Source organism: Moschus berezovskii, chromosome 19, assembly GCF_049115385.1.
Source record: "Moschus berezovskii isolate FMDL1 chromosome 19, NW_MosBer_1.0, whole genome shotgun sequence".
NCBI classification, from domain to species: Eukaryota; Metazoa; Chordata; class Mammalia; order Artiodactyla; family Moschidae; genus Moschus; species Moschus berezovskii.
The window spans coordinates 47253676-47266200 of NC_142478.1; positions in this window are offsets into that span (position 1 = coordinate 47253676).

Sequence of the window (12525 nt, forward strand, 5' to 3'; positions counted from 1 at the left end):
CTATCAAGATTTTTTGTATTTCCACACAAATTGTGAGATTAATTGTTCTAGCTCTGTGAAAAATATCATTGGTAGCTTGATAGGGATTACATTGAATATATAAATTACTTTGGGTAATATACTCATTTTCACAATATTTATTCTTCCAATCCACGAACAGTACATTTCTCCATCTATCAGTGTCCTCTTTGATTACTTTCACCAGTGATTTATAGTTTTCTATGTACATGTATTTTGTTTCCTTCAGTTCAGTTCAGTTCAGTCGCTCAGTCGTGTCCGACTCTCTGCGACCCCATGAATCACAGCACGCCAGGCCTCCCTGTCCATCACCAACTCCCGGAGTACACTCAAACTCATGTCCACAGAGTCGGTGATGCCATCCAGCCATCTCATTCTCCGTCGTCCCCTTCTCCTCCCGCCCCCAACCTTTCCCAGCATCAGAGTCTTTTCCAGTGAGTCAACTCGTCGCATGAGGTGGCCAAAGTATTGCAGTTTTTGTTTCCTTAGGTAGATATATTCCTATTTTATTCTTTTCATTGCAACAGTGAATGGAATAGTTTCCTTAATTTCTCTATTTTCTCATTATTAGTGTATAGGAATGCAAGGGATTTCTGTGTGTTGATTTTATATCCTGCAACTTTACTGTATTCATTGATGAGCTCTAGTAGTTTTCTGGTAGAGTCTTTAGGGTTTTCTGTGTAGAGGATCATGTCATCAGCGAACAGTGAAAGTTTTACTTCTTTTCCAATTTGGATTCCTTTTATGTCTTTTTCTGCTCTGATTGCTGTAGCCAAAACTTCCAGAACTATGTTTAATAGTAGTGGTGAGAGTGGGCACCCTTGTCTTGTTCCTGACTTTAGGGGAAATGCTTTCAATTTTTCACCATTGAGGATAATGTTTGCTGTGGGTTTGTCATATATAGCTTTTATTATGTTGCGGTATGTCCCTTCTATTCCCACCTTCTGGAGGGTTTTTATCATAAATGGATGTTGAATTTTGTCGAAGGCTTTCTCTGCATCTATTGAGATAATCATATGATTTTTATTTTTCAGTTTGTTAATGTAGTGTATTACATTGATTGATTTGTGGATATTGAAGAATCCTTGCATTCCTGGGATAAAGCCCACTTGGTCATGATGTATGACCTTCTTAATGTGTTGTTGGATTCTGATTGCTAGAATTTTGTTAAGGATTTTTGCATCTATGTTCATCAGTGATATTGGCCTGTAGTTTTCTTTTTTTGTGGGGTTTTTACCAGGTTTTGGGATTAGGGTGATGGTGGCCTCATAGAATGAGTTTGGAAGTTTCCCTTCCTCAGCAATTTTCTGGAAGAGTTTGAGTAGAATAGGTGTTAGTTCTTCTCTAAATTTTTGGTAGAATTCAGCTGTGAAGCCGTCTGGACCTGGGCTTTTGTTTGCTGGAAGATTTGATTACAGCTTCTATTTCCGTGCTTGTGATGGGTCTGTTAAGATTTTCTATTTCTTCCTGGTTCAGTTTTGGAAAGTTGTACTTTTCTAAGAATTTGTCCATTTCTTCCAAGTTATCCATTTTATTGCCATATAATTGCTGATAGTTTTCTCTAATAATCCTTTGCATTTCTGTGTTGTCTGTTGTGATCTCTCCATTTTCATTTCTAATTTTATTGATTTGATTTTTCTCCCTTTGTTTCTTGATGAGTCTGGCTAGTAGTTTGTCAATTTTATTTACCTTCTCAAAGAACCAGCTTTTGGCTTTGTTGATTTTTGCTATGGTCTTTTTTGTTTCTTTTGTATTTATTTCTGCCCTAGTTTTTAAGATTTCTTTCCTTCTACTAACCCTGGGGTTCTTCATTTCTTCCTTTTCTACTTTCTTTAGATGTAGAGTTAGGTTATTTAGTTGACTTTTTTCTTGTTTCTTGAGGCATGCCTGTATTGCTATGAACCTTCCCCTTAGCACTGCTTTTACAGTGTCCCAGAGGTTTTGTGTTGTTGTGTTTTCATTTTCATTCATTTCTATGCATATTTTTATTTCTCTTTTGATTTCTTCTATGAATTGTTCATTATTCAGCAGCGTGTTGTTCAGCCTCCATATGTTGGCATTTTTAATAGTTTTTCTCCTGTAATTGAAATCTAGTCTACTGCATTGTGGTCAGAAAACATGCTAGGAATAATTTCAATTTTTTTCAATTTACCAAGGCTAGATTTATGGCCCAGGATGTGATCTATCCTGGAAAAGTTTCCGTGTGCACTTGAGAAAAAGGTGAAATTCGTTGTTTTGGGGTGAAATGTCCTATAGAGATCTATTAGGTCTAACTGGTCCATTGTATCATTTAAAGTTTGTGTTTCCTTGTTAATTTTCTGTTTCGTTGATCTATCCATAGGTGTGAGTGGGGTATTAAAGTCTCCCACTATTATTGCATTGTTGTTAATTTCCCCTTTCATACTGGTTAGTAATTGTCTTACATATTGCGGTGCTCCTATGTTGGGTGCATAAATACTTTTAATTGTTATATCTTCTTCTTGGATTGATCCTTTGATCATTATGTAGTTTCCTTCTTTGTCTCTTTTCACAGCCTTTGTTTTAAAATTTATTTTATCTGATATGAGCATTGCTACTCCTGCTTTCTTTTGGTCTCTATTTGCATGGAATATCTTTTTCCAGTCCTTCACTTTCAGTCTGTATGTGTTCCTCGTTTTGAGGTGGGTCTCTTGTAGACAACATATATGGGGGTCTTGTTTTTGTATCCATTCAGCCAGCCTTTGTCTTTTGGTTGGGGCATTTAATCCATTTATGTTTAAGGTGATTATTGATAAGTATGATCCATTTTCTTTATTGTTTTGGGTTCGAGTTTATACACCCTTTCTGTGTTTCCTGTCTAGAGAAGATCCTTTAGTATTTGTTGGAGAGCTGGTTTGGTGATGCTGAATTCTCTCAGCTTTTGCTTGTCTGTAAAGCTTTTGATTTCTCCTTCATATTTGAATGAGATCCTTGCTGGGTATAGTAATCTGGGCTGTAGGTTACTTTCTTTCATCACTTTAAGTATGTCTTGCCATTCCCTCCTGGCCTGAAGAGTTTCTGTTGAAAGATCAGCTGTTATCCTTATTGGAAACCCCTTGTGTGTTATTTGTTGCTTTTCCCTTGCTGTTTTTAATATTTGTTATTTGTGTTTGATCTTTGTTAATTTGATTAATATATGTCTTGGAGTATTTCGCCTTGGGTTTATCCTGTTAGGGACTCTCTGGATTTCTTGGACTTGGGTGATTATTTCCTTCCCCATTTTAGGGACGTTTTCAACTATTATCTCCTCAAGTATTCTCTCATGGTCTTTCTTTTTGTCTTCTTCATCTGGGACTCCTATGATTCGAATGTTGGGGCATTTAACATTGTCCCAGAGGTCTCTAATATTGTCCTCATTTAATTCGTTTTTCTTTTCCCCTCTCTGTTTCATTTATTTCTACAATTCTATCTTCTAACTCGCTTATCCTGTCTTCTGCCTCCGTTATTCTACTGTTTGTTCCCTCCAGAGTATTTCTGATCTCATCTATTGCATTATTCATTGTATATTGACTCTTTTTTATTTCCTCTAATTCCTTATTAAACCTTTCTTGCATCTTCTCAATCCTTTTCTCCAGGTTATTTATCTGTAACTCCATTTTGCTTTCCAGATTTTGAATCATTTTCACAATTAAAAATCGAAATTCTTTATCAGGTAGATTCCCTATATCTTCCTCTTTTGTTTGTGTTGGTGGGCATTTATCCTGTTCCTTTACTTGCTGGGTATTTCTCTGCTTCTTCATCTTGCTTATATTGCTGTGCTTGGGGTGGCCTTTCCGTCTTCTAACAGCTTGTGGAGTTCTCTTTATTATGTAGTTTCCTCACTGTGTGTGGGGTTGGACAGGTGGTTTGTCAAGGTTCCCTGGTTAGGGAAGCTTGTGTCGGTGTTCTGGTGGGTGGAGCTGGATTTCTTTTCTCTGGAGTGCAGGGAAGTGTCCAGTACTGAGTTTGAGATGTCAGTGGGTATGGAGTGGCTTTGGGCAGCCTGTATATTGAAGTTCAGGGCTATTCTCCTGTGTTGCTGGCAAATTTGCATGGTATGTCTTTCTCTGAAACTTATTGACCCTTGGGTGGTGCCTGGTTTCAGTGTATGTATGGAGGCATTTGATGAGCTCCTCTCAATTAATGTTCCGTGGAACAGGAGATCTCTGGTGTTCTCAGGATTTGGACTTAAGCCTCTGCCTCTGGTTTTCAGTCTTATTCTTGCAGTAAGCTCAAGACTTCTCCATCTGTCACTTCCAAGGCAATTCCTTCTGTTTAAGCTCTTCTGTTTGCTGGTCTCTTCAGTGTCTGATTCCCATCCTGACACAAGGGGGCGGTGGTGGACACTTTTATAGGCTCACCTGTTCAGACGTGCTGTGGGGAGGGAGGGACGCTGCTAAAAAATATCACTGGCATCTGTGGGGAGTGCTCACCGTGTCTCAGCTACACTGGGATTGCCCCCGCTCGTGGAGGGTGTGCTTTCCCTGTTTATGCTGCTCAGGCTCTAGGTTGCTCTGCCGGGAACTGTCCACAGCTGGCACTGGGTTGCATGCACTTCCCAGGTCTGAGAGGCTCAGGTTCAGGTCATCAGGTACTCTACAAAGGCACAGACTCGGTTGGGCCTGCATTTTGTGCCTTCCCCGGTCCAAGCAGCTCAGGTGACCAGGTGTTTGGCAAGCGCATTCGCTGCGACTTATCGCTTCCCCCATCCCTGCTGCTCAGTTTTCTGGGTGTACAACCGGCGCACCTTCTCAGGAGGATATCGACCGGCCCAAACCCAAGTCTTGGTTAGCAAGGAAGCCTGCCTGCAGCTTGGTATGGGAAGCCTCTCTGGGGCCGCGGTTGCTCCCTTCCGGTTCTGGCTGCCCTCCCCTGTCTGTCTCAGCGGGGAATGGTGGATGGGCTGACCGCAGCCGGCTCGCTCTGCTCAGTCCTTTCTTCTATGAGCGGTGCTGGCGGAGTCTTAGGTTGGGGCTTTTCGCCTTTTCGCAGGCTTTTCGCCTTTTGGCAGGCTTTTCGCCATTCCACAGAGTCACTATCCCACAGTCTGCTTAGCTATGTCCCGTTAGTGCCCTCAGATTGCCCTCGCGGCATTCAGGCCCAGTCCTCTCTCTAAGCGATGCTGCCCGCACCTCCCTGCCCAGCCCCTGCTTGCTAGTGGGGGGTGCGGGCGTCTGTGCCACTTCTCCGCTGGGAGTTTTCTCTGGGCACTTAGTCTGTGCGTTTTAATTTTTCTCCTGGTTATGTGGCCCTCTGAGTTTCCAAGGCTCACCACAGACTCGCCAGTGAGTGTTTCCAGGTGTTTGGAAACTTCTCTATCTCTCTTTTTTTTTTTAAGCCTCCCTTCCTGAGATGGAGCTCCGTCCCTCCCTCTCTTGTCTCTCTTTTTATCTTTTATACTATTTCCTACCTCCTTTCGAAGACAATGGGCTGTTTTTCTGGGTGCCTGATGTCCTCTGCCGGCATTCAGAAGTTGTTTTGTGGGATTTACTCAGCGTTCAAATGTTCTTTTCCTGAATTTGTGGGGGAGAAAGTGGTCATCCCGTCCTATTCCTCCGCCATCTTTCTCTCTCTCCCTTGCCACCTCTTCTTAATATCTTCTGCTTCTGTTAGGTCCATACCATTTCTGTCCTTTATCGAGCCCATCTTTGCATGAAACATTCCCTTGATATTTCTAATTTTCTTAAAGAGATCTCTTGTTTTTCCTATTCTGCTGTTTCCCTCTATTTCTTTGCCCTGATCGCTGAGGAAGGCTTTCTTATCTCTCCTTGCTATTCTTTGGAACTCTGCATTCAGATGCATATATCTTTCCTTTTCTCCTTTGCTTTTCACTTCTCTTCTTTTCACAGCTATTTGTAAGGCCTCCTCAGACAGCCGTTTTGCTTTTTTGCATTTCTTTTCCATGGGAATGGTATTGGTCCCTGTCTCCTGTACAATGTCATGAACCTCCTCCATAGTTCATCAGGCACTCTATCTATCAGATCTAGTCCCTTAAATCTATTTCTCACTTCCACTGTATAATCATAAGGGATTTGATTGAGGTCATATCTGAATGGTCTAGTGGTTTTCCCTACTTTCTTCAATTTAGGTCTGAATTTGGCAATAAGGAGTTCATGGTCTGAGCCACAGTCAGCTCCTGGTCTTGTTTTTGCCAACTGTATAGAGCTTCTCCATCTTTGGCTGCAAAGAATATAATCAATCTGATTTCGGTGTTGACTGTCTGGTGATGTCCATGTGTAGAGTCTTCTCTTGTGTTGTTGGAAGAGGGTGTTTGCTATGACCAGTGCATTCTCTTGGTAAAACTCTATTAGTCTTTGCCCTGCTTCATTCTGTGCTCCAAGGCCAAATTTGCCAGTTACTCCAGGTGTTTCTTGACTTCCTACTTTTGCATTCCAGTCCCCTATAATGAAAAGGACATCTTTTTGGGTGTTAGTTATAAAAGGTCTTGGAGGTCGTCATAGAACAGTTCAACTTCAGTTTCTTCAGCGTTACTGGTTGGGGCATAGGCTTGGATTACTGTAATATTGAATGGTTTGCCTTGGAAACGAACAGAAATCATTGTCGATTTTAAGATTTCATTCAAGTACTGCATTTCGGACTCTTTTGTTGACCATGATGGCTACTCTGTTTCTTCTAAGGGATTCCTCCCCACAGTAGTAGATATAATGGTCATCTGAGTTAAATTCACCCATTCCAGTCCATTTTAGTTCACTGATTCCTAGAATGTCTACGTTCACTCTTGCCATCTCCTGTTTGACCACTTCCAATTTGCCTTGATTCGTGGACCTAACATTCCAGGTTCCTATGCAATATTGCTCTTTACAGGATCGGACCTTGCTTCTATCACCAGTCACATCCACAACTGGGTATTGGTTTTGCTTTGGCTCCATCCCTTCATTCTTTCTGGAGTTATTTCTCCACTGGTCTCCAGCAGCATACTGGGCACCTACCGACCTGGGGAATTCCTCATTCAGTATCCTATCATTGTGCCTTTTGATACTGTTCATGGGGTTCTCAAGGCAAGTGTACTGAAGTGGTTTGTCATTCCCTTCTCCAGTGGACCACATTCTGTCAGACCTCTCCACCATGACCCGCCCGTCTTGGGTGGCCCCACACGGCATGGCTTAGTTTCATTGAGTTAGACAGGGCTGTGGTCCATGTGATCAGATCGACTAGTTTTCTGTGATTATGATTTCAGTGTGTCTGCCCTCTAATGCCCCCTCACAATACCTACCGTCTTATTTGGGTTTCTCTTACCTTGGTCATGGGGTATCTCTTCACAGCTGCTCCAGCAGAACGCAGCCGCTACCTTACCTTGGATGAGGGGTATCTCTTCAAGGCCGCCCCTCCTGACCTTGAACGTTGAGTAGCTCCTCTCGGCCCACCTGCGCCCACCAGCCACCTCCTCTTGGACGTGAGGCAGCTCCTCTCGGCTGCCGCCCCTGACCTCGGGAATGGGGTAGCTCCTCTCGGCCATGCTTCTGCGCGTGGTCGGTTGCGTTGGAAAACAACTTGGTAAATTATACCATTGTAAACTGAATTGAAATATACATCTTTTTTATCTACCTGACCCCTCCAGAAATTAGAATCTCTCAGGTTCCCAGAAGCTTTATCAAATGAATAAGGAAGGTAATCTCTTAACAACTGAAGAATCTCAAAATATTTTGTGGACCTTAAGAGAGAAGTATTCACACAAATCTACAGGTGGAATCTGTGACAAAGCCTTGCTGTGGCTTTCCTGGCCTTGAGAGGCCTTTTAAAAGTTCAGTCTGAGATTTCTGAAGAAAAGTTACAGCACGGTCAATTGTGTTTGATGTATGTGCTTGACTGAGGAACCAATGGGGCAAAGCTACCATCTGTGGGATTATGACTGAAGGCCTCTAAGTCGGAATCCTGCCCATGTGAAACGATATGGCAGTGCTGCCAGAGCCTCCACTGGCTTCAGATAGCTGCTCTCCTGATGTCCCTGCTGGCAGGCTGCCACCCATGTCCCTCCGAGCATGGCACACCCCGCCTTGCGTCGGGACCAGGTCCAGTGAGGCGAGTCCTTCTCCTGGGAAACGGGGCGCAGCCGGAAAAGTGACCGTCCCCTTGCCCATCACGCACTGCACGTTCGTGAGGAACCTGGTGCTAAACCTTTCCTAGGCGACCAGCTTCTGGGTTGGGGTTTTCGTATGTAGCAGAGCAGCTCCCTTGCTGCAATCTATTGAAAGTTAGCTCTCAACACAAGGGTTTGAGAAAAACAAAAATTAAAAACAACAACAAAATGATAAAGGAGAATAAAAAATAAAGGGAAAAAAGGCTTTGTGAATAATTAACCAGATATTTTGCAAAAAAAAATTGATCTTCATTTGGCGATATTTGGTAAAAATGAAGGTAATTTAGAAAGAAAAATATTATCTTTAATAGATACTAAATTCTAGTTTTGTTAATTGAGGTCAATTTTTACTGTTTAATACTTACTTCCCAAAATGAACTTTGTTGTTATGCTACATTACTGAAAAGTCTGAGTTACTAAGAAGATGCTCTAAACTTGTTTCTGAAGATCACTATAATCTATTTTTAGATGAAAATCAGATGCTCCCTGACCTATAAACGGGGGATTATGCATACTAGAAAAAGCATTATTTAAAGGGTTATCTCCAACCGACATGAAACAATACTCTTTTCAGGTATTCTTAAGTACCCCATGCACAAAGAAACTGAAGGCAATTAACTCAAATCTTAATTTCTCACTTAAGAAGGGACTCCACATTGGACTAGTCTACAGAAAGGACTGATGACTTACTGAATTCAAACAACATACATACAAGGATAAGGCAGGAGACCCAAGAATCCAAATCAGGCCTGTAAGACGAGTCAGTTCAGTTCAGTTCAGTTCAGTCGCTCAGTCGTGTCCGACTCTCCGCGACCCCATGAATCACAGCACACCAGGCCCCTCTGTCCATCGCTAACTCCCGGAGTTCACTCAAACTCATGTCCACAGAGTTGGTGATGCCATCCAACCATCTCATTCTCCGTCGTCCCCTTCTCCTCCCGCCCCCAACCCTTCCCAGCATCAGAGTCTTTTCCAGTGAGTCAACTCATCCCATGAGGTGGCCAAAGTATTGCAGTTTCAGCTTTAGCATCAGTCCTTCCAATGAACACCCAGGATCGATCTCCCTTAGAATGGACTGGCCAGTCACACTACTTTAATTGAACAAGTCATTCAATGTTTATCTCCCTATCAATGGTTAAAGTTATTATTTTACTTTTACCCACATTGTTGTCCTTCATGTTCATCACAGAAAAAGGATTTCTTAATGAAGTTTTCACAGAGTATAACCATTCATGATGTGTTCAGTTCAGTCGCTCAGTCATGACCGACTCTTTGCGACCCCATGAATCACAGCACGCCAGGCCTCCCTGTCCATCACCAACTTCCGGAGTTCACAAAAACTCATGTCCATCGAGTCGGTGATGCCATCCGGCCTTTAGAATGGACTGGTTGGATCTCCTTGCAGTCCAAGGGACTCTCAAGAGTCTTCTCCAGCACCATAGTTCAAAATCAATTCTTCAGCGATCAGCTTTCTTCACAGTCCAACTCTTACATCCATACATGACCACTGGAAAAACCATAGCCTTGACTAGACAGACCTTGGTTGGCAAAGTAATGTCTCTGCTTTTTAACGTACTATCTAGGTTGGTCATTACTTACCTTCCAAGGACTAAGCGTCTTTTAATTTCATGGCTGCAATCAGCATCTGCAGTGATTTTAGAGCCCCAAAAAACAAAGTCTGACACTGTTTCCACTGTTTCCCCATCTACTTCCCATGAAGTGATGGGGCCAGATGCCATGATCTTTGTTTTCTGAATGTTGAGCTTCAAGCCAACCTTTCACTCTCCTCTTTCACTTTCATCAAGAGGCTTTTGAGTTCCTCTCCACTTTCTGCCATAAGGGTGGTGTCATCTGCATAGCTGAGGTTATTGATATTTCTCCCGGCAATCTTGATTCCAGCTTGTGCTTCTTCCAGCCCAGCGTTCCTCATGATGTACTCTGTATAGAAGTTAAATAAGCAGGGTGACAATATACAACCTTGACGTACTCCTTTTCCTATTTGGAACCAGTCTGTTGTTCCATGTCCAGTTCTAACTGTTGCTTCCTGACCTGCATACAGGTTTCTCAAGAGGCAGGTCAGGTGGTCTGGTATTCCCATCTCTTTCAGAATTTTCCACAGTCTATTGTGATCCGCAGAGTCAAAGGCCTTGGCATAGTCGATGAAGCAGAAACAGATGTTTTTCTTGAACTCTCTTGCTTTCTCCATGATCCAACGGATGTTGGCAATTTGATCTCTGGTTCCTCTGCCTTTTCTAAAACCTGCTTGAACATCTGGAAGTTCACGGTTCACACATTGCTGAAGCCTGGCTTGGAGAATTTTGAGCATGACTTTACTAGCATGTGAGATGAGTGCAATTGTGCAATAGTTTGAGCATTCTTTGGCATTGCCTTTCTTTGGGATTGGAATGAAGACTGACCTTTTCCAGTCCTGTGGCCACTGCTGAGCTTTCCAAATTTGCTGGCATATAGAGTGCAGCACTTTCACAGCATCATCTTTCAGGATTTGAAATAGCTCAGCTGGAATTCCATCATCTCCCCTACTAGCTTTGTTCATAGTGATGCTTTCTAAGGCCCACTTGACTTCACATTCCAAGATGTCTGGCTCTAGGTGAGTGAGCACGCCATCATGATTATCTTGGTCATGAAGATATTTTTTGTACAGTTCTTCTGTGTATTCTTGCCACCTCTTCTTAATATCTTCTGCTTCTGTTAGGTCCATACCATTTCTGTCCTTTATCGAGCTCATCTTTGCATGAAACATTCCCTTGGTATCTCTAATTTTCTTTAAGAGATCTCTTGTTTTTCCTATTCTGTTGTTTTCCTCTATTTCTTTGCATTGATCGCTGAGGAAGGCTTTCTTATCTCTCCTTGCTATTCTTCGGAACTCTGCATTCAGATGCTTATAGCTTTCCTTTTCTCCTTTGCTTTTCGCTTTTCTTCTTTTCACAGCTATTTATAAGGCCTCCTCTGACAGCCATTTTGCTTTTTTGCATTTCTTTTCCATGGGGATGGTCTTTGTCCCTGTCTCCTGTACAATGTCACGAACCTCCATCCATAGTTCATCAGGCACTCTATCTATCAGATCTAGTCCCTTAAATCTATTTCTCACTTCCACTGTATAATCATAAGGGATTTGATTTAGGTCATATCTGAATGGTCTAGTGGTTTTCCCTACTTTCTTCTATTTAAGTCTGAATTTGGCAATAAGGAATTCATGATCTGAGCCACAGTCTGCTCCTGGTCTTGTTTTTGCTATCTGTATAGAGCTTCTCCATCTTTGGCTGCAAAGAATATAATCAATCTGATTTCGGTGTTGACCATCTGGTTATGTCCATGTGTAGAGTGACGCAAGAGAGGCCGGTTCTGGCACAACTGACCACGCGCAGAAGCGTGGCCGAGAGGAGCTACCCCACGCCCAAAGTCAGTGGCGGCGGCCGAGAGGAGCTGCCCCACATCCAAGAGGAGGTGGCTGCGCCGGCGCAGGTGGGCCGAGAGGAACTATTCAACGTTCAAGGTCAGGAGGGGCGGCCTTGAAGAGATACCCCTCATCCAAGGTAAGGTAGCGGCTGCGTTCTGCTGGAGCAGCTGTGAAGAGATACCCCATGACCAAGGTAAGAGAAACCCAAATAAGACGGTAGGTATTGTGAGGGGGCATCAGAGGGCAGACACACTGAAATCATAATCACAGAAAACTAGTCGATCTGATCACATGGACCACAGCCCTGTCTAACTCAATGAAACTAAGCCATGCCGTGTGGGGCCACCCAAGACGGGCGGGTCATGGTGGAGAGGTCTGACAGAATGTGGTCCACTGGAGAAGGGAATGACAAACCACTTCAGTACACTTGCCTTGAGAACCCCATGAACAGTATCAAAAGGCACAATGATAGGATACTGAATGAGGAATTCCCCAGGTCGGTAGGTGCCCAGTATGCTGCTGGAGACCAGTGGAGAAATAACTCCAGAAAGAATGAAGGGATGGAGCCAAAGCAAAACCAATACCCAGTTGTGGATGTGACTGGTGATAGAAGCAAGGTCCGATCCTGTAAAGAGCAATATTGCATAGGAACCTGGAATGTTAGGTCCACGAATCAAGGCAAATTGGAAGTGGTCAAACAGGAGATGGCAAGAGTGAACGTAGACATTCTAGGAATCAGTGAACTAAAATGGACTGGAATGGGTGAATTTAACTCAGATGACCATTATATCTACTACTGTGGGGAGGAATCCCTTAGAAGAAACAGAGTAGCCATCATGGTCAACAAAAGAGTCCGAAATGCAGTACTTGAATGAAATCTTAAAATCGACAATGATTTCTGTTCGTTTCCAAGGCAAACCATTCAATATTACAGTAATCCAAGCCTATGCCCCAACAAGTAATGCTGAAGAAACTGAAGTTGAACTGTTCTATG